The following is a 22,968-nucleotide window of genomic DNA, read 5'->3' on the forward strand; positions in this document are numbered from 1 at the left end:
TGGCAGTGGTTCTCAACCTGTGGGTCCCCAGATGCAGTTGGACTACAACTCCCATCATCCCTGAGCTCTGGCCTTGCTAGCTAGGGGTGATGGGAGTTGTAGTTCAACAACAGCTGGGGACCCACAGGTTGAGAAAGGCTGTTCTATGGCAAGGAGTTTGAGCTCAGCAGCAGAATCAGTTTCCCCAGAAGTCAATGACTTACCTAGTTCAGTTGAACTGCAGTAGAAATCAGAGAAGGCGAGTTGATGGAGTGCAATCAGAAGGAGAGGGCTTTTATAGGAGATCTGGAGTCTCGGCTCCTGGCAATTAATCGCTGAGGGATGCAGATTAGGGTGCCTTGGCGGTCTCATTATCTTGAGTCACCTGACCCTATCTGCTTTATCTGACTTCTTTACATAATATATTTGCAACCCTCTGGGGCAAATGAATATGCAAGCATCTGGCCTATCCCCCAATGGGAGGTCAGGCTTTTCAAAGTCACGAGCCTCAAAGTCATATCATTAATTATTGTTGTTGGAAAGTAATTGACATCATCATTTGGTGCAAAATCAAATTAAGTCTTCCATATCCTGCCAAGCTAATGGTGTGTCAGTGATTTTGGGGGTACATGCCCACCAGATTTAATCTAGGACCCAGTTATACGTGAAAGTAGTTCCTATAATTTTCATGTGAACTGGACTTGAATTCAGCTCCCTTTGCAGGTTGTTTTTAATTCAATTCAACTATAGTTTTAATTCAATACATTCTATATGTTGATTTTGGTGTCTGATTTTGGTCATTGTGTTTTTACCGGTCTGAAAAAAATGATATTGTTTAAGCTTAAAATCATAACTGCTTGGGGAAATAACTCTTTTAAAAATGCTTATATTCATGTGTGTGTGTGCTGTTAAATCACATGCAGAGCACACATTTAAAGCACTATGGTGATATTTTAAACCAGGTTTCCTCAAACTCAGCCTTCCAGATATTTTGAGACTACAATTCCCATCATCCCTGACCACTGGTCCTGCTAGCTAGGGATCATGGGAGTTGTAGGCCAAAAACATCTGGAGGGCCGAGCTTGAGGAAGCCAGCTTCAAGCAGCCATGACTTCCTTCAAAGGATTCTGGGAGCTGTAGTTTATTAAGGGTACTGAGGGTTATTATTCCCCTTACAGAGCTACAATTCTCAGGGTGGTTTAATGATCAAGCTGAAGGCTGAGGGAAATGCCAAGAACCAGGTGAATGAATTGTAAACTGAACTGTGAAATTAACTGGAATTCCTTTTTAAAGGGGACGAACTTGAACTTTTTGAAGAGGGCGAACAGGAACTCATTGGTTTCTAAAATGAACTTTTGAAGCACTGGGGTGTGTCTGTGTGTGAGAGAGAGAGAGAGAGAACAAATAAGAATAAGAATAAGAATAAAATTTTATTTATATCCCGCCCACCCCAGCCGAAGCCGGGCTCAGAGCGGCTAACAACAATAAAAGTAACACAGCATTCTAAAATCAATTCATTCTAAAATCAATTCAAATCAAATTAATGGCAACCATTGGGCTAGAGTTCTGTGAGGATTACAGAAGGAGGGGGTCAGACTGTGCCTTGGCCAAAGGCCTGGTGGAACAGCTCCGTCTTGCAGGCCCTGCGGAAAGATGTCAGGTCCCGCAGGGCCCTGGTCCCTTGGGACAGAGCGTTCCACTAGATTGGGGCCACAGCCGAAAAAGCCCTGGCTCTGGTTGAGGCCAGCCTAACCTCCCTGTGGCCAGGAACCTCCAAGGTGTTTTGTTTGAAGACCGTAAGGTCCTCCGTGGGACATACCAGGAGAGGCGGTCCCATAGGTACGAGAGAAGAAGCTGCTGGATCAGACCAATGGCCCATCTTGCCCAGCATCCTGTTCTCACAGTGGCCAACCTGATGCCTCAATGGGATGTCTGCAGAATTTGCAGAATTTGCACCCTTAGTCATTCCTTTGCTGTTTTCATTGGAGCAGGTTGTGGAACCTGCAGGTGTAGCTTCTGGACCAAGGCCAATGACACCATCACCTCTACCGGAAGGATAATTCAAGGTGCTCACCTCGGTGTTTAAAGACCTAAATTACTCAGGTCCCAAATATCTGCAAGGCCATAGCCTTCCCTATATAGTGGTACCTCTGGTTACATACTTAATTCATTCCGGAGGTCCGTTCTTGACCTGAAACTGTTCTTAACAGGAAGCACCACTTTAGCTAATGTGGCCTCCTGCTGCTGCCATGCTGCCAGAGCACGATTTCTGTTCTCCTCCTGAAGCAAAGTTCTTAACCCGAGGTACTATTTCTGGGTTAGCGGAGTCTGTAACCTGAAGCGTCTGGAACCCGAGGTACCACTGTAGACCCTCTTGGGTGCTGAGATCAACAGATGTAGCCCTCTTGGCAGTTTCTCCACCCTCAGAGTACAGTCATACCTTGGGTTTCAGACGCTTCAGGTTGTGCGTTTTCGGGTTGCGCACTGTGCCGAACCCAGAAGTACTGGAACGGATTACTTCCAGGTTTCGACGCTCGCACATGCGCAGAAACAGTAAATCATGCTTTGCACATGTGCAGAAGCGCTGACTCATGACCCGTGCGTGCGCAGACGCGGCGCTGCGGGTTGCGAACACTGCGGGTTGCGAACGTGCCTCCTGCACGGATCATGTTCGCAACCAGAGGTTCCACTGTATTGGGATGGTGGTGTTTTAGGAGAGGGCATTCTCTGTGGCAACCCCTAAGTTGTGAAACTCCTTGCCATAAAGGTATGTCTGGCACCTTCTCTATACAACAAATAATGAAGACTCACCTCTTTACTCTGACTTTTGACCCTCATTATTTTTATGATCGTAAGTTGTTTTAGACAGTTTCAATGTTATGTTTAATTATGTTTCGATGTTACATTGTGTTTTGATTTAAGATGTTAATTTAATTTGACATCTAAGATGTTTTAATTCATCTTAGAATGAAGGGCAGGTTAATAATAATAATAGGACTTAGATTTCTCCACCAAGGTGAGCCAGGCCTGAATTCCAGTGGAGAATTGGGTCATAGCTGTCAAGCGTCCCTTATTTGGCGGGACAGTCCCTTATCCCAGCGCCATGTCCCACTGCTGTCCCTTATGGATGATGTCCCTTAAATAAGCTACTGAAGGTAACGGGGCCCTTTCTATGTCCAGCTGTCCTTTGTCAACAACAAATTGTTGCAGTTTTTTGTGTTGAATACGTGCTATATGGTAATTCATGGACCTAATAGGTATCTAAAGCCATTTGCATGCAACAAAATATGTATTTTATCAAAGTAATTGTTGATCCCTTATTTTGGCTGCTATCCCTTATTTTCGAGGCTGCTGGTCCCTTATTTTCAAATCTGTAAGTTGACAGCTATGGAATTGGGTTCTGCTCTTAATGGACTTACTGGGGAAATAGCCAAGTTCATAATTCAAGCCCCAACTCCAGTTTCAAGTCTTGGCGCCATCGCTGCTGTAGACCCATCCCAGGAAAAGCAGCTTCTTTGGGATTACACACATTCCATGTCGAGAAATCATGCATAACTCTCCAGATATTGCCTGCATGCAATATGATCTCAGTATGAATTAAATGCAATTGTTCTGCAATAAACTGCTTATGAATCAGTCTAGCTCATTAGACTGTTTCCTTCAGCATTAAAAAACAAACTCACGCATAACTATACCATGGATCTGCCCAGTGAGATGATATAGATATTTAAAGTAGGCCTGGGTGGGAACTCTAAATTTGCATGTTTTTGGTTTGCAGATTTCCAGAGGTGAGTCTCCAACTCAGTAATCTCTGGAATAAGGTGCATTGGTATTCTTTTCTGCTTTGACCATGTCAGCTACAAGAGAGAGAGAGAGAGAGAGAGAGAGAGAGAGAGAGAGAAGGAAGGAAGGAAGGAAGGAAGGAAGGAAGGAAGGGAAGGAAGGAAGGAAGGAAGGAAGGAAGGAAGGAAGGAAGGAAGGAAGGAAGGAAGGAAGGAAGGGAGGGAGGGAAAAAGAAAGAAAGAAAGAAAGAGGAGTGTTTTCTTGACTGGCACCCATGAGTTAACCATAGATATCTCCTACCTGGAACCCTGGAGAGTTACTGGCAGTATAGAGATAATTTATTATGGTCGGAGAACAGCTTATAAAACACACTTGGGGGTACAATCCCAGAAGGAAAACAAACATTTAAAACAATGTACAACAATAAATTTAAAATTTATAAATGCAATAAGCTTATAGAAACTTAAAACTTTAAGACAAGCTACGGCAGAGAGATGACCCAGAGTCACCCATGGAACCACATTTGGGGATTTTCTTAACGAACTAGTTTGGGTCGGGGGATGGTCTGCGCCTACAGATCTGTACACAGAATCTGGCAACCATCCAGGTCGTCTTATGATCTTTGTCTAACAGGAAAAGGTCAAATTTTTGCTTTTCCGGGAGGTCAGGGAGCCTCACCAGCCTCACTATGTGCCTCTTCATAAAAGGGACATCTAAAGAACAAGTGCTCTGGGCTTCCTATCTCCCCCAATGAACAGGCGCAAAGTCTCTGAGCTCATGGGACTTTTTTAAAGGATCCTTCCAGGACCAGCGAGGGCAGAGCCAAGCTTCTGGCGCTGGAAGTATAGATAGATGATACTGAACTAAATGGACCAAGGCTCTGACTTGCAGTAAGGCAGATTCATGCATCCATATATTTTTAGCATCTGCAGGTAAGTTTGGAAAACACTTCCTGCTTGGAGAGCCATTGCCAAGTCAGCGTCAACAATACTGAGCTAGACCTGCACAACCGACGCTGACACAAAAACCCACACATACATTCAGCAAAATAGCTAACTCAGGGATGATGGGAGTTGTAGTCCAACAACATCTGGGGACCCACAGGTTGAGAACTGCTGATTCTGGTTTTTAGAAGACACCTGAAGGCAGCCCTGTTTAGGGAAGTTTTTAATGTTCTATTGTGCTTTTAATTTTGTTGGGAGCCGCCAAGAGTGGCTGGGGAAACCCAGCCAGATGGGCAGGGTATTATTATTATTATTATTATTATTATTATTAGAAATTCATTGCTCTGCCCACTTCCCCCCTCCCCCGGCCCTTCCCATTGCTATTTTCCTTTTTTAAAAAAAAAAATATTGAAGTTTCCAATTAATACAAAAAATTAAACATACACACACAAAAATAATAATAAAAATACAAAAATACAAAAACAAAAAGAACAGTTAAAACAAATGTAATTTCCCTAACTCATTTCCATTAACTTGTTTCCCAGACCTCCTCTCACCTCCCCCTTTTGTATTCCAGTTCAAATTCTTAATTCAGCAAATCCTTATTATAACTTGTTGTAACTTATTGTAACTTATTACTCAACCTCTACATTACAGCTGGTAATCACTTAATTTTTATCCAACATCACACTAATGTCCATTAATTTTATAATGCCTCTGCAGATAGTCTTTGAATTTCTTCCAGTCTTCCTCCACCGTCTCTTTTCCTTGGTCTCCCCATTGCTATTTTCCAGGCACAGTCCCTGATTTAGAAGAGCCATTCCAAATTCTGATTTGGTCCTGGAATGTCCCACTTTTCCTTAGGATGTCCCTATTTTTATCAGAGAAATGTTGGAGGGTATGGAGTTATCTGACCCCCGAGCCGTCTGAAGGCAGTCCTGTATAGGGAAGCATTTTAATGTTTAATTATGTTTTTATATATGTCGCTAGTCACCCAGAGTAGCTGGGGCAACCCAGGCAGATGGGCTTGGTATAAATATGACAATTATCATTATGGAATGGGACGTCCCTATTTTCATCGGAGAAATGTTGGAGGGTATGGGCTTGTGGCCCCCGGAAGGTTGCAGAGAAGGAAATGTGGCCCTTCTGCTGAGAAAGATTTCTTCTTCCAGACAGAAGGTCTTTGTGAGCATTAATGCAGAGACATCACTTTGTCAACAAAGGTCCGTATAGTTAAAGCTATGGTTTTCCCAGTAGTGATGTATGGAAGTGAGAGCTGGACCATAAAGAAGGTTGATCGCTGAAGAATGGATGCTTTTGAATTCTGGTGCTGGAGGAGACTCTTGAGAGTCCCATGGACTGCAAGAAGATCCAACCTCTCCATTCTGAAGGAAATCAGCCCTGAGTGCTCCCTGGAAGGACAGATCCTGAAGCAGAGGCTCCAGATCTTTAGCCACCTCATGAGAAAAGAAGACTCCCTGGAAAAGGCCCTGATGTTGGGAAAGATGGAGGGCACAAGGAGAAGGGGACGACAGAGGACGAGATGGTGGGACAGTGTTCTTGAAGCTACAAACATGAGTCTGACCAAACTGCGGGAGGCAGTGGAAGACAGAAGTGCCTGGCATGCTCTGGTCCAGGGGGTCACGAAGAGGCGGACACGACTAAACGACTCAACAACAACATTGAATTATTTTAGTATTGAAGAAAAACAACTCTATAAAAAGGAAGGAGGCTGATCAGATCATTACAAATACTGAGAAGGTATTTTATTTCTCTGGCTTCTCTTCTCACCTATAATTCTTGTGTGTCCGCTGTGAACAGTTCCCCCAGAAACATTACCCAATTGCTTGGGGTTCCGTATGGCTTGTTTTTCAGAGTTCATCAGTTAAGCAAGCCATGCTAAGGTGCATTGAGTGATATTCCTTAAACTGCCACCAGAGGAAACTTTTGCCTCATCCTGCCACAGAAATCGCTCTACTTAAAGCAAGGACGGATGTGGACCCTGGCACCATCTAGTGGTTGTCTGACTGCATCTCCCATAACTGCCTTCACCAATGGTCAGGGATGATGGGATCTGCAAGATCTTGCAGGTCTTGGAGGGCAGATCTGCAAGATCTGCAGGTCTTGGAGGGCAGACCATCCAATTGTCCCTATTTTCCAGGGACAGACCCTGATTTAGAGACGCTGTCCCAGTTTCTGATTTGATCTTGGAATGTCCCACTTTTCCTCAGGATGTCCCTATTTTCATCGGATAAATGTTGGAGGGCATGGAGTTATCTGACCCCCAAACCATCTGAAGGCACCCCTGTATAAAAACGAAGCTTTTTAATATTTAGTGTTTTATTATGTTTCTATATCTGTTGTTAGTCACTCAGAATGGCTGGGGCAACCCAGTCAGATGGGCAGGCTATAAATATGAAAATTATTATTATGGCATAAAGGTAAAGGTAAAGGTACCCCTGCCCGTACGGGCCAGTCGTGTCCGCCTCTGGGGTTGTGCGCCCATCTCACTTAAGAGGCCAGGGGCCAGTGCTGTCCGGAGACACTTCCGGGTCACGTGGCCAGCGTGACGAAGCTGCTCTAGCGAGCCAGCACCAGCGCAGCACACGGAAACGCCGTTTACCTTCCCGCTGGTAAGCGGTCCCTATTTATCTACTTGCACTTGGGGGTGCTTTCGAACTGCTAGGTTGGCAGGCGCTGGTACCGAACGACGGGAGCGCACCCCGCCGCAGGGATTCGAACCGCCGACCTGACGATCGGCAAGTCCTAGGTGCTGAGGTTTTACCCACAGCGCCACCCGCGTCCCTATTATTATGGCATAGGACACCCCTATTTTCATCAGAGAAATGTTGGAGGTTATGAGAGGACCACAGACTCTGTATCCATGTCAGCGACACTATAGATTAAAAGTATGCTACATTCTTGAATACTAAAGGGAACTGGAGTTGTCTCCAGTGCTAGTCCTACTCAAAGTAGACTCATTGAAGCTAAGAGGCATGACTAAGGAGGCTTTCAGACATGGCAATCATGGTGTTAGCTTTCCTGGTTATAATGCTAGAATCAATTTGCAATGTTCCCTGGGAGAGCTGAAAATTATGCCAATAAATTTCACATCTAGCAACCCAATGCACCACTCTGGTTTCAGATAGTACATGGGTAAAGGTAAAGGTAAAGGGACCCCTGACCATTAGGTCCAGTCGCGGCCGACTCTGGGGTTGCGGCGCTCATCTCGCTTTACTGGCCAAGGGAGCCGGAGTACAGCTTCCAGGTCATGTGGCCAGCAGGACTAAGCTGGCGAACCAGAGCAGCGCACGGAAACACTGTTTACCTTCCCGCCAGAGCGCTACCTATTTATCTACTTGCACTTGATGTGCTTTTGAACTGCTAGGTTGGCAGGAGCAGGGACCGAGCAACGGGAGCTCACCTCGTCGCGGGCTTTCGAACCGCCAACCTTCCGGCAAGTCCTAGGCTCTGTGGTTTAACCCACAGCGCCACCCGTGTCCCAGTACATGGGTAGACAAGTCTAAAAAGCCTGGGACACAAATTTTCACAGCCCTTTAGCAGCTATGGTGGCACATTTACCAGAAGTAATGTGTTTAGCATTGGCTCTGGAAGTGTATACTCAATTCTGAGAAAACTAAGTCCCCTAGAGCAAAATATACATCGGGAGCCCCCTTCCCTCCCCAAAAATCATAGAATTGTAGAGCTGAAAGGGACCTCCAAAGCTCATCTGGTCGACCCCTGGAAAATATGACCATAAAACCTTCATCTCCCCTTATTGGATTTGACCACGTCAAATAGGAAAGAAAACAAAATGCTCAGAGTGTGCTTTACGTTTCAGAGAGAGAAACACCCACGGTATTTGGCCTCATGTTTCACTAAAGGGAAAAAAGGGATAAACTGTTTCCTCTGGGCCTGAGTGTTACATATAATCGAATGCAAGAAGTATCAGTAACAAATGTACTGTGTAAACAGTACATGGGAAATGGTGTGTGTCCACCCAAACTGTGTCCCAATAACAACAATAATTTTATTATTTATATCCCGCCCATCTGACTGGGTTTCCAAAGCCACTCTGGGCTGCTTCCAACAGAAATAAAAACATCAAACATGAAAAACTTCCCTTTACAGGGCTTCATTCAGACATCTTCTAAAGGTTGTGTAATGACTTATCTCCTTGACATCTGATGGGAGGATGTTCCACAGGGCGGGTGCCACCACTGAGAAGGCCCTGTAACATCACTTATTGCAGGGAGGGAACTGCCAGAAGACCCTCGGAGGTGGACCTCAGTGTCCAGGCAGAACGATGGGGGTGGAAACAAAAAATTCCTTCCAGTAGCACCTTAAAGACCAACTAAGCAGTTCTAGGTATGAGCTGAGGCCATTTAGGGCTTTAAAAGTCAGCATCAACACTTTGAATTGGGCTCGGAAACGTACCAGGAGCCAATGTAGATCCTTTAGGACTGGTGTTATAGGGTCCTGACGGCTGCTCTCAGTCACCTCTGCACCCACAATTTTCCAGGTTAATGAGGCAACAAATGGATCTTTTTCGGAAATCAAATAGCACAGGAATGAGTGTTAAATTTATGCTATCTCCAGAAGTGGCTTTAATATCAGTGCTCAGATACCAAAAGTCCTTCGCAGGGGTCAGCAAGGTTTACCTCACCTGGGCCGGTCCACTACAGCAGAGATCCCTCTATGGGCTGGATTGCACATTCGCGTGAGCACACACCCCCCCCCCGCAATTTCCAGCGACTTTCAGCGCCACGGAAGCAAGTCCCTATGCCGCGCTGCGCCAATTTAGCGCAGCACGTGGGGACTCACCGAGTGGGCTGCTTGGTTCGGGGGCGGCTCGGGAGCTGGTTAAATGACCCCGTGGGCCGCTTGTGGCCCTTGGGCCTTAGGTTGCCGACGCCTGGTCTTGTGCATAGTTGTAACTACCAGAAAAGGAGAGGGAGTGAAAACCAGGTGAAAATGTATTACCGTATTTTTCGCTCCATAAGACACACCTAGTTTTTAGAGGAGGAAAACAAGAAGAAAAAAATTCTGAACACAACAGTGGATGTATGGTTTTTGTGGTTCATGATGTGGCCACAGACATGTGATCTGATGGTGAATTTGGGGTGACCCAATGCAAAAATCCTGAGGATCCATGGGCTTTTACCTCCCCCCTCCCAGTCCCTTATCTCTCTCCTGATCCCACCGATCAGCTGTTTCCTTTCAACACTCCCTTCCCTCTTGTTTGCCTTAGTGTCTTTTTCTTAACTGGAGCAGCTTTTTTGCTCTTCCTTTTCTTCTAATTTCTCTCCTTATTGCTTTAGTTTTCTTGTTTCCCCCCTTTGCAAGTTTGCTGTCTTTACCTCCCCACTCCCAGGCAGCCTCCTTTATCTCTAGCATCCCTTATCTCTCTCTCCAATCAGCAAACGATCAGCGGCTTCATTTCAACACCCACTTCCCTCTTTCCAAAAAAAAAAAAAAAGCATGATCTGCTTTTTGCCCCTGGGCAATTCGGCTCCAGGGACCACGCATTCGCTCCATAAGACTCACAGACATTTCCCCTTACTTTTTAGGAAGAAAATGGTGCGTCTTATGGAACGAAAAATACGGTATATCTTGTGCAAGAAACACCACACAAATCAGCTTAATTTGGCATGTTTTTATTCATGTTGCAGAACTCGGCTTTCACTAGCCGACGAAGTTGGGTTACATTGCTGACTAAATTTGATGAAGCTTAACAGTCCCCAGCGCCTGGCCTGCCAGCTGTTCGCCCTTTTCACAAAAGCCTTTTGTGCTTTTCAGGTGATGCCAGCATCTCGTTGGTTATTTACACTTAGGGGTGCAGGGTTCCATGCATTTGGTGGCACACTTCTTCACGCACTGGGGGGCGCAGGGGGGCGCACAAGCCGGGGCACAGGCCGGGGCACATTTGGGGCCACAGCTTGACCCACAAGCCGGAGCACATTTGGGGCCACAGCCTGACCCACAGGCCGGAGCACATTTGGGGCCACAGCCTGACCCACAGGCCGGAGCACATTTGGGGCCACAGCCTGACCCACAGGCCGGGCCACATTTAGGGCCACAGCCTGACCCACAGGCCGGGCCACATTTAGGGCCACACGGTGGGCAGCAAGTCTTCACACACTGTTGAGGTGCACATGGTTGACACGACTTCACACATGGAGGTGGCAGGCAAGCCTGCTTGCACTGATGTTGATGGCAAGACATATTTTTGCTGCGCCTGGAAGCCAAACCCTAGAAGACAACAGAAAGACATGCACATGTGATGGGAATGTGGAAAAAACAGGAAATTTTGGGATGAAATAGATAACGGACTAAAAAAGATGTTAAAAATCCCATTCACAAAACGGCCAGAAGCCTTCTTATTAGGGATATTGTCAACTGAAATTAAAAAAGAAGTTAGATCTCTCTTTATGTATGCAACATCCGCAGCTAGAATTCTAACTGCAACGTGTTGGAAGAACAAAACTATACCTACAAAATCAGAATGGCAAGTTCAATTGTTAGAATATCTGCAAATGGCAAAAATGACGGGGAGGGTAAGAGGATATTCAACGCAAAAAGTAAACCAAGCATGGATTATATTTAAGGAATATCTGAAGAACTACTGTGATAGCAAAAACCTCCTAGCAAATCTTGAATGAGCTTTCTTCTGCCAATCGGAAGCCTCAGAAGCCACGTCAAGCTTTCAAAAAACATTCGCAAACCGGAAAACTCACTTCCGGGTTTGCAAAGTTCGGGAGCCAATTTGCTTGACAGCTAAGGTGTTTGACTACCAAGGTACCGCTGGACAGGATTGCCTTGAGATACCTCAGGGTCGGATAACTCCATACCCTCCAACATTTCTCCATTGAAAATAGGGATGTCCAAAGGAATAGCAGGACATTCTGGGATCAAATCAGAAACCGGGGCAGCTTCTCTAAATCAAGGATGTCCCTGGAAAATAGGGACACTTTGAGGGTCTGCCATAACAGCTTCTCACTTTTTCATACAGAGACCCAAATTCCCAAGGGGCCTTCCCTTCTGTACAGCGTTTCAGCCTATTACTGAAAATTCACATCTATGCATCTAACATTTTTCTTAGAACTATGCCTCCCTCTTTCTTCTCTCCCACCACTCAATATGGCGCCACTTCCTGCTTTCATGAAGATCCCGGTCACTTGAATGCCCCTCAGAGAATGTTTCACTGTTTCTCCACTCCTCAGTTGATGGGTCTCCCATGAAGAAAGAAAGTTGGGTGGGGGAGCTAAGGGAGCAGGGCCTGTCTATATAATATAATAATTTATTATTTATACCCCACCCATCTGGCTGGGTTTCCCCAACCACTCTGGGCGGCTTCCAACAAAACACTTAAATACAATAACCTATTAAACATTAAAAGCTTCCCTAAAAAGGGCTGCCTTCAGATGTCTTCTAAAAGTTTGGTAGTTATTTTTCTCTTTGACATCTGATGGGAGGGCATTCCACAGGGTGGGCGCCACCACCGAGAAGGCCCTCTGCCTAGTTCCCTGTAACCTCACTTCTCGCAATGAGGGAACCGCCAGAAGGCCCTCAGAGCTGGACCTCAGCGTCTGGGCAGAACGATGGAGGTGGAGGTCTATGAGACCGCCACCACGACTGCAATGAGTGCTGAGGGGTCATGGGTGCTGAAGAGCATCTATTATGGTCTCTTGGCTCTGCTTGCTTTGTTCAGCCACTGGTCTGCATCCTTGAAAAGGAGGCATGTGTGGTCGGGCACTGATGTAGAAGATGTCCCAGTTTTCATCTGAGCAGTGCTGGAGGGTTTGTACTGCTGAACTATGGCCCTTCTTCCAGAAGAAGACAAGATCCTAGTCCTCATGGTTCCCATCCCTATCTGGAGATGCTGAGAACTGGTCCCAGCACCCTCTGCATGAAGGCAGGTGCTCTACAGGTGAGCTACGGTCCTACCCCGTCAGATGCAGGACATCTTCAGACACAGATAGCTTTGTAGCATCTTCAGACACAGCTCTAAAAAGGAAGGAAGCAGCAAGCCCAGGATGAAAATTACTTACCCAATGCACCCACCAGGACCGAAGGAGGAATACAGTGAAGTGTGGTCTGGAGCCAAGGGAAGTGAGAACTTTTATATGCTTCCCAAGGCTCCTAAAAAAAGAAATGACCCATTGGTTGTGCAAGAAAACCAAGCCGGTGACTCCACTGCCAACAAGATCACAAATGATTCCTGGGAATTACTGAGTGGAAAATATTAACCTATATGCTTGGGCACATGCCTTTGGAAGTACCTCAGAGACCTGCTCCGCTGTGCCACGGAGATATTGTAATGCAACCCAACACCTGCAGAGACGGCGATGATCACTAAAAGTCGTTTCCCTCTTGCCCTAGTTTTGAAAATGCACAGCCCCCATGAGGTTGGGGTGCTACAAGTAAACTATGCTATGCAAAATGGAAATTTGAACATGACTATCAGTGCCTTGGGATGTGGGTGGCGCTGTGGGTTAAACCACAGAGCCTAGGACTTGCCGATCGGAAGGTCGGCAGTTCGAATCCCCACGACGGGGTGAGCTCCCGTTGCTCAGTCCCTGCTCCTGCCAACCTAGCAGTTCAAAAGCACGTCAAAGTGCAAGTAGAGTGGCTGGGGAGGCCCAGCCAGATGGGCGGGGTATAAATAATAAATTATTATAAATTATTATAGATAAATAGGTACCGCTCTGGCGGGAAGGTAAACGGTGTTTCCGTGCGCTGCTCTGGTTTGCCAGAAGTGGCTTAGTCATGCTGGCCACATGACCTAGAAGCTGTACGCCGGCTCCCTCAGCAATAAAGTGAGATGAGCGCCGCAACCCCAGAGTCGGCCATGACTGGACCTAATGGTCAGGGGTCCCTTTACCTTTATCAGTGCCTTCTTCGCATGAAATCATGTAATGAAGCATGCTTGGGAATTATTTCTGCAGTATACAAGAGGCATTATATTGAGGAAATCTGATTGCAAAAAAGTGGGTGTGTTACTTTTGAGTTTGACGATTGAAAGAATACTGGTTTATACAAGATAGAATGGTTGGATCTTCAGGAATGAATATTATATGTAGCTGCAGGACAGAGAGCAGAAAGTCCTTTATTCTTTTCTGTGGTTTTTCTTTTCTTTCCCTTTTCTCTCCCTTTCTCTTTTTTTTAGTTGTCTCCTTTTCTCCTTTCTAAGTAGCTGTTTTAGTATATTATCAAAAGATACTTTGTAATGTGTGTGTATCTGTGTATATCTGTGAATAAGTATCAATAAATAAGTTAATAAAACTTATTAATTATTATAAATGCACACACACACACACACACACACAACAGTGGTACCTTGGTTTTTGAGCTTATTGAAAGCTGAATGTTTCAGTTTTCGAACTCTGAAAACCTGGGAGTAATTGCTTCCATTTTCGAACGAGCCTCAGAAGTCAAATGGCTTCCGCTGTGTGTTTTTCAAATTTTTCCCAATTGAACTTTCAGTCAGCCCTTTGCGCCTCAGTTTTTGAATATTTCAGAAGTCGAATGGTCTTCCAGAACAGATTACATTCGAGAACCGAGGTACCATTGTATACATAATTAACTTATGAATGAGTTAATAAAACCTAGGCCACATTCACACCATGCATCGAAAGCACTACAGCACCACTTAGAACAGTTATGGCTTCCTCTAGGGAATTCTAGGAGCTGCAATTCATTAAGGGTGCTGCGCATTGTTAGGAGACCCCTATTTTCATCCCAGAGCTACAAATACAATACGACCTAGCTGGTAGCCGGATTCTGCGCCCAGATTTGTAGGCACAGATCATCCTCTAGAATAAAATAGCTTACTAGGGAAATGCTGAAGTCACCCTTTGAAGTGCCTCAGGGTCAATTTTTTATGGTAGCCCAAATCTCAGTTGTACAGGTGTATGTATATATCTAAATTTCAACTCATGAGCTATTGCTGCAATCTGCTCCAGTTGTATATTTATCTTTGTGAACAGTGTTTTTATTGTGTTATGTACGTGAGCTGGTCTTTGACCGTAATAAATGATCTAGCTTATCTAGCTGAATACAGTGTGGTTTAACAATCATTCTGTCTTCCGAGGGAACTCTGGAAACCACAGCTCTGTGAGGTAGCACAATGGGTCAGTGTTTCTAGATGTTAACCAGAAGGTTGGTGGTTCGAGGCCACCCAGGAAAAGCTGTGGACAGGATTCCTCCATCACAGAGAGTTGGACTAGATGATCCTTGGGGCATCTTCTGCAATTCTATGATGATGATATAAGGTTGTCCTAACTACTCTCAGCATCCTTTCCAAACCACAGGACTCAGGACTCTTTGGGGAAAACCATGACTGTTCCAAGTGCTATCGAGCGTATTTGAATGGGCGTTTTATGTTTTGTCCTGCCCAAAATGGAATCATAGAACTTTCAAGTCAGAACGTACCTTGAGGGTCATCTAGTCCAACCCCCTGCGATGCAGGAATCACAAATGAAGAATCCCTGACAGACGGCCATCCAAACTCTCCTTAAAAACCTCCAAGGAAGGAGAGGCCACCATCTTAGAAGGGCGTTTGTTCTTACTGTAGTTCTATGTTGCTCTTGTATTTACACGAAAAGCGACCTGCTGTCTTCATAGCTGCCAACATTTCCCTTTTTTAAAGGGAATTCCCTTATTTCGAATAGGATTCCTCGCAAGAAAAGGGAAAAGTTGACAGCTAGGCTACATCTGAATCAAAACGAATGACAATCAGGTTCTCTGCAGGTGGATCCTTGCTCTCATTCAGCAGTAAACAGCAGATTTTCCCAGGGGAAATGGTGGGACAAAATAAAATCACTCCAGACTCATGCTTACAGACCACAGCATTAATTGAAATCTAGATGAGCCCTTAAACAAAAACACACCTTCATACATGCAACATTCAGTTTTGGCGAAATCTTGCCTCCTAAGTACGTCACGTCAAACCCCCCTGCATAGCTGTCAACGTTTCCCTTTTTTAAAGGGAAATTCCCTTATTCCGAATAGGATTCCTCGCAAGAAAAGGGAAAAGTTGACAGCTATGCCCCCCTGGGTGGCTTGGAACTGAATCTAGAGTTTGCTTATGATTTCTTCTCTGGAATCCACAATGTCGAGGTGTCGTTTCACAATCCACAGGCAGTAATGCCAATTCCCCTCTGATGATGAAGCCCTTTTGGGTTTTCTATTCTGGGCCTCTGGCTTTTAAGCACAACAGATGATTAAGCTCCATGCACTGTGATGGTCCAGAGGCGTCCTGTATTTAAAGGGCAGCAGGGGAACCAGAGAGAGAGAGAAGTCGCAGAAGAGCGAGTGACGAATGTAGGTTTAACACTAAGCCAGGAAACTAAAATTGAGCCGCATGGAAAAATAACACAGAATTATATGTTCCTTCTCCGTCTGCCTCATGCGAAGGTGTTATTAAGCTGGAGAAGAGCCCTTAAGGACTCTACAGTGGGGCAAGTGTGACAGCAGAGTGGCTATTAGGATGGTGTCCTCATTTTCCGTCCATAAAAAGTTGGAGGAACTATAATTATTTGGCCTAAGATGAGCTGGAGAAGGGCGTGTCCTTGTTCAAATGATCAGGTTGTGAATCCACGCCTGGGAAGGTCTGGAGCTCAGAGGTAGAACACCTGCTTTGAATGCAGAAGGCTCCAGGTTGAATCCCTGGCATCTTCAGGTAGGGCTGGGAACGTCCCTCATCTGAAACCCTGGAGAGGTTCTGCTGGTCAGCTTTGACAATACAGAACTGGACAGACCAGAGTTCTGCCTCGATACTGACAGTGGTGAGCTACATGGACCCATCGCCTGACTTCGAATGAGGAAGCTTCCTCAGCCCTTATTTAAATAAGCCTTTGGTTGAGAATGATGAGGACTGGGATCTTATTTCATTTTTAGGGAAGGACCATACCTCAGTAGGTCAACACCTGCTTTGCCTGAGAAAGAAAATACTGAGCCATGTGGACCCATGCTCTGACTCCATATAAGATATCTTCCTATGTTCTTTTGGGAAAGGGCCATAACACTGATTTGTGGGCAGAAGGTCCAAGGTTCCATCCCTAGTTAGGGCTAGAAGAGACATGTGCCTGAAAGTCTGGAGAGCCACGGCTGGTCAGTGTAGACAATATAGAAATTGATGGACCAATGGTCTGACTTGGTATAATGTAGCTTCCTATGTTCCCATTAAATCACCCCTTCATTTAGAACCTTGAGGGCTAGAAACTTAGTTTATTTTTTTGCTGGACCAATGGACCTCTGGCTTGATCCAGCAGACTCTACATATGTTCTTCTCAACATAAAAGACGGACTGTGTCATAAATTATGTTGGAAGGCAGATGAGCAAAAGGTTATGGTATTGGACCTAGCATTCAACTTCCAGAAACATCTCAGCTTTCAAGTTCCTAGTCCTCATGTGTGCTGATATCTGTTTGAACGTATTTGGGCAAAGCAGTCATGCACAGAGGACACCTGGCCAGTAGATGGCACCTGTGGCAAGAATATGACAAACAGAGGGAGCTTGTCATCAGTTGTGAAGTTTGTGGGAAGCTATGTTGGGGCAGAAGAAGCTGGTTGCTGTGAGGGTGTGCAAGGTTTTTATACAGTCTTCTGACCAGTGCAATCCATTGGTGGTGTAGGGCTACAGTATTGGGCAAGGACTAAGCAGATTCAAGTTCAAATCCCTTCACTTCCATGAAGTGGACAGGTGACCTTCAAATGGTCGTAATTTGAGCCTAGCCTACCTTCCAAGACTTGTTGAGGATTAATTGGGGGAGGTGGAGGGAGAGAGAACAATGAACATCATGAGCACATTACAGGAAGGATGGGTGAAATGTGCCACACCCTTAAACAATGGTTAGGACCATATCTCATATTTACCTGGAGTCCTCTGCCCAGCTCTGGTCACCACAGTTCAAGAAGGATATTGACAACCTTAAAATGTGTGCAGAGGAAGGTGACTGAGATGATAAAGGGCCTGGGAACCGAGCCTTATGAGGAACAGTTGAGGGACATGGGGATGAGAAAAGAAGACTGAGAAGGGATATGAGAGCCATCTTCAATTATCTGAAGGTCTGTCACATGGAAGATGGAGCAAGCTTGTTTTCTGCTGCTCCAGAGATGGTGTCACGGTCTGGTCTACGGGCGATCGGAGTCCCAGCTGAGGACATCAGGACCAGGGGCAAGATGGTGGGGTGGGAGCAGGAATGAGAGTCCAGAAGCTAGGGGTCCGAGGGTCAGAAAGCAGGGAGTCACAAGGTCAAGGGTCCAAGGGTTGAGAAGAAAGGAGTCACAAAGTCAAGGGTCTGAGGGTCGAGATGCAAGGAGTCATGAAGTCCAGGGTCTGAGGGTCGAGAAGCAAGCAGTCACGAAGTCAAGGGACTGAGAGTTGAGAGGCAAGGAGCCAAAGGCAGGAAGCATGTTGCTGGGGCAAAGAGCTGAAGGGAAATGCTGACCTTATATCCCTTCCCGGCTCTTGCCACCAGGTGCAGTGAGTTACCAATCGGCCTCACCTGTACGGCCGCACCTTGCCTCTCCAGAACAAACTTAGGAAGGCCCCAGTCCTGCGAAGCCCTACTGGTCACAGGCCCTGGTTCCTGCACGCACTCAGAGGGGGACCCAAACCAATGGATTCAAATTGCAAGAAAGGAAGTTCTGACTAAACGTTTGGAAGAACTTTCTGGTGGTAAGAGCCGTGGAATGGACTCCCTTGGAAGGTGGTGGACCACCCTCCTTTGGAAGTTTTAAACAGAGGTTGGAAGGTCGTCTGTCAGGGATTCTTCAGCTGTGATTCCTACACTGCAGGGATCTGGAATAGATGACTCCTGAGCAGTCCCTCCCAATCCTATATGATTCTATGTGTGAGGAATCCATTCCCACCGGAGAAAGCCAGCTATGTTTATTGAAATCCCTCTCATTTCCCCCAAATCCTTTACATGATGGATGGGTGGGGAGCTCAGGCTTGGGGTTCCTCTAACAGGCCCTCCCTCCTAGACCAAATCCCTCTGCAAACCCAGCTTTGCACCCTCCCACTTGAATGTTTTTGGCATGTTGGAATGCAGCCTTCAACTCCGATAGTGCTTCTTGCCTTGTTCAGGGAGGACAATAGAGTCTCGGAATTGTAGAGTTGGAAGAATCATATTGAAATAAAAAATGTAAGGTCTTATATATATAATAAAGGTTCATAAATGTAGCAATCTAGAATGTACATAGATATGGGGACCACAAGTCTGGGGCAGCACAGGAAGACTGCCCTGAAACTATTTTGACTCCCAAACTGACCAAATGTTTTCTCTGCAAGGAGGGAGGGGGTGAGGGAACCTTCCCATTGTCTCAGGAATTGGGTAATTACCATCTCAAAGAAATGGGCAGACTACCAGGAAAGGCAATCAGATAAGGCATTATCAGATAACCTGGAAGACAGGAAAAACAACAACATTCAAATTTCTGTTGTAGACCACCTTTTCTGTGATGTAGGTATGATGTTTGGGGGGATGGTCTTGGGTTACACCCCTTCTGTGATGTATGTATGATGTATCTGAGGGGTGGTCTGGAGCTCCAGGGCAGGGAATTTAAAATGTCTATATAAGGGCAGGCACACCTTGGTTTGGGGTCCTCCTCCTTTCCTGCGTGTGAGGGGAGCACCCAGTTGCAACAGATCAATAAAGATCAGGCTTACAAGCTGCTTTGCTTCTCAATACTCTCTGGCTGGCCTCTGTTCTTTTCTCCTACCAATGGAGAACCTGCAAAGGACTCTGTAAGGACTCTTGTGTCCCCCATAAGGGAATAAGGGCAGATTTTGTTTATTACAATAGAACTGTAGAGTTGGAAAAGACCCCAAGTCATCTAGTCAATGCCAGAAGAACATAGAGAGGGGTGTTTCTCTCTCTCTCTCTCTCTCTGTGTGTGTGTGTGTGTAGGAAGTAGCTTGCAGTACAAAAGGTAATAATGTCCTTTTGTTGCTCCACCCCCTTTAATCCACTGGCCTTGCCCACCCAGGATGTGGCCCCTGGAAGGTTTCACAGAAGGGAGTGTGGCCCCTGAGCCGTTCGTTCCCCCTGTTCTGCCTTTGAAGCCGAACCTTCATCCCTGCTTCAGATTTCGCCAAGGGCGACTTTTGACGAGACTTACCAGGACATCTCTCTGCTAAAGCAGATGGAAGAAGACCAGAGAGTCATGCGATGCCACAGAGAATAGATTTTTTTATTTGATACACCTTTACATACTTGGGGTGGGGGGTGGGGGGAGCTGCTTTGCAAAGGGGAAGACTTCAAGCAGAGTGAAACTGACTTTCCAAGCACAGCAAGATCAACTTCCCTCCCAGAAATTCTCATCTTGACATTACTTTTTCCGAAGGCTGATGACCGACAGTCAACATATATCATGTTTCATATTCGTGTCCGCACATCTGACATTCCATGATATTTCATCCCAGATTATTTTTCCTGTTTAATTCGACAGCTGATCATTAACCGTATCTGATATTTGACGTGTAATGGCATTTGGCAGGAGAGGAGCAAATTCTTTGCATGCAAGATAAATAAATACCGTATTTTTCGCTCTATAGGATGCACTTTTTCCTCTCCAAAAATGAAGGGGAAATGTGTGTGCATCCTGTGGTGTGCACCGACCCCTCTCACTCTCCAGGCTTCAGGCAGCTATCCGCAAACCTTCGGAGCGTGGTGGAAGTTCCTGCCAGGCTCAGAAGGCTTACGGATAGCAGCAAGCTCTTGGAGCAACCTTGCCTCTGCTCCCGGACCCATTCTGGGGGCTGGGGTCGGGGGAAGCTCGGGCTTCCCCCGCCCCAGCCCCGCAACTAAAAACAAAGCCAAGACAGTGAGCGGGATCCATCCTGCTCGCTGTCTTGGCTTCTGCCAAAGCTGCACGCAGCCTCTCCCGGCTGGAGAGGTTGTGCATGGCTAAAGAGGAAGCCAAGACAGCCAGAGGGATTTCCCCCACTAAAAACTAGGTGTGCCCTATGGAGCGAACAATACGGTAAATATCAGGTTCGGTCCCCAGCATCTGTGGGTAAGGCTGAGAATCTCCTTTGCCTGAATCCCTGGAGAGCTGTTGCCAGTCAGTGTTGACAAGCTAGATGGAGTCCAACAATCAGACTTGGTGTAAGGCAGCTTGCAATTAAATCAGCGCTTTAGTCAGAGCCCTGTGGGCTAGAATCTTACTTCGTTTTTTAGGAGAAAGAACATAGCTCAGTAATAGAGTATCTGCTTTGCATGCAGAAGGACTGGGAAAAACTCCATGCCTGGAACCTGGACAACACTGGTCTGACAGAGTCTAAGACAGCTTTCTTATGTTCCCATGCGTCTAGCAATTAAGAAAGTTGGCTCAAATAGTGTACATGAATAGCGTACCAACCAGCCATTACTTCAACATCACATGGAATGAATGCAATTGCAGAGGCCATCTGGGAAACCTTACACACAACGGCATTTAACATTTTCCTGTGGGAACTGACATGCAATTGTGTTTAGCATTTCCTGACCGACATGCAACAGCAAATAGGATTTAATTATATTCGGAAAACTGATATGCAGGGGCATGTAAAATCGGATGGCACCCGCACAGGAGATTTCATACCTGGTTGTTGTCCAGGAGCCATTGAGATCAAAAGATGCCAGCAAGCCTAAAGCACTTAAGATTTCAAGAACTGGAGTTAAAATGTCAGAATCTGGATTTTGCATGCCGAGTCATCAACAATTCCTTTCTTATCTTTCAGCTCTCAGTCCCAGGTCCACCACCGATAGGCCATTCACGCAGTCGATCTCTCCAAGGTCATTGATACTTCCTTTTCCAAGAGATGGCGCAGAATTCTGTGTGTTGTCATAAGCAGGAAGGCATAAAGCGAAAGGTTGAAGCTGAGAGAAGGGACACACCATCTGGTATATGCGACACAGTGTGGGTCATGTATGGATCGATCGCTCCCTCGTTCCAAACACCGATGGTCATGCGCAGCACGTCGGCTTGCAGCAGGTCGAAGAGCAGCAGGGTTGGACCTGGACTGGCACTGCACAGACCGTGCTGCAGGGACTCGCGCAACAGGTCTGGGGCACCAAAATGAGCTTGCCACATCCGCAGGGGCACCGCTGAATGCAGACCGGGATGCAGGTCTGAGCCTGGCACGGTGATGCGCAGACAGGGACGCAGGTCTGAGCCTGGCAAGGGGTGGCACAGACGGTGCCCTGGCAGGGTGCCACAGCTTTGACGCCACTGCAGACGCTTTGGCAGGGCGAGGCGCACTTGGTGCATGGGTCCGCGCACTTGGTGCATGGGTCAGCGCACTTAGTGGCGGGTGCCTTGACAGCCTCGCCGCAGGAGGTTTGGCAAGGCGCCGAGCACACGTCGGTGGCGCACTTGGTTGCGCCACATGATGCGGTTCCGCACTTGACGGTGGTCCCTTTCACGCAACATGGGGGCGGTGTGCAAGGCTGCTTGCACTGATGAGACATCTTGTCTGAAAAGGAAATTGGCTTTGCCTGCAGGACAGGGAAGGGGGGAAAGACACATTGTAGGAATTTGCTGCAATAATGAGGAGAAGAAGAAGAAGAAGAAGAAGAAGAAGAAGAAGAAGAAGAAGAAGGGGAAGAAGAAGAAAGTTGTGTCACATCCACACAAGCATGGTTAAACTGTGGAACTCACTGCCACAGCAGGCAGTGGGGGTCCACCACCTGCATTGCTTTAAGAGAAGATTAGATAAATTCATGGAGGAGAAGATAAATGCATATATAGATTAAATGCTTACCCCCAAATCTCAAAGGACCAAATGGACAGAGAGGCCAGGAGGAAATGAGGGAACAAAGAAGCACAGACTCTTTTATACAATACCAACCAAGCCGGGATCCGGAAACAATGAGCCCCAGGGAAGCCCAAACCTGACATTAAGAACTCAGCCTTGCTCTAGCCATTAATCCTCAAAATTGTTCCCTTGCATCATGAAGTTTAATAGAAAATCTTAATTTGATGGGAACTACCCATCGGCTCCCAGAAAGGTAAGTATTTGCTGGTTTTGGTTTCTGCAACGTTCTTCCTTTCTGGAGTCAAAACAACCTGGAGTCAAAACAACTGAGGGATATAAGCGACCCTTCAGATGCTGCTAGACTCCAACTTCCAGCAGCCCCAGAAGCCAGTGTTAGAAATTAGCAGGCGCCAAGCGCATTTTGCAACAAGCATGGAGATCCCTGGATACAAGGTTGGTGATGGGGGAAAGCAAAAGATCCCTTGGAGAAGGATCTGAAATAATTCTTGAAGC

The 22,968-nt window shown here is 46.3% G+C and overlaps 2 long non-coding RNA genes across 2 annotated transcripts; both read right to left on the bottom strand.

Annotated features, from left to right (window-relative positions):
* Positions 1 to 10,347: 10,347 nt before the first annotated feature.
* On the bottom strand, positions 10,348 to 12,791 carry LOC309330202. The gene is made up of 2 exons (XR_014151372.1): positions 12,758 to 12,791; positions 10,348 to 10,958 (listed from the first exon to the last, which is right to left on the bottom strand). It is a non-coding gene; the product is annotated as an uncharacterized lncRNA (long non-coding RNA).
* Positions 12,792 to 20,700: 7,909 nt separating this feature from the next.
* On the bottom strand, positions 20,701 to 22,495 carry LOC309330219. The gene is made up of 3 exons (XR_014151387.1): positions 22,462 to 22,495; positions 20,936 to 22,195; positions 20,701 to 20,755 (listed from the first exon to the last, which is right to left on the bottom strand). It is a non-coding gene; the product is annotated as an uncharacterized lncRNA (long non-coding RNA).
* Between the last annotated feature and the right edge of the window lie 473 nt (positions 22,496 to 22,968).

Source organism: Podarcis erhardii, assembly GCF_964252035.2.
Source record: "Podarcis erhardii genome assembly, chromosome: 15".
NCBI classification, from domain to species: domain Eukaryota; kingdom Metazoa; phylum Chordata; class Lepidosauria; order Squamata; family Lacertidae; genus Podarcis; species Podarcis erhardii.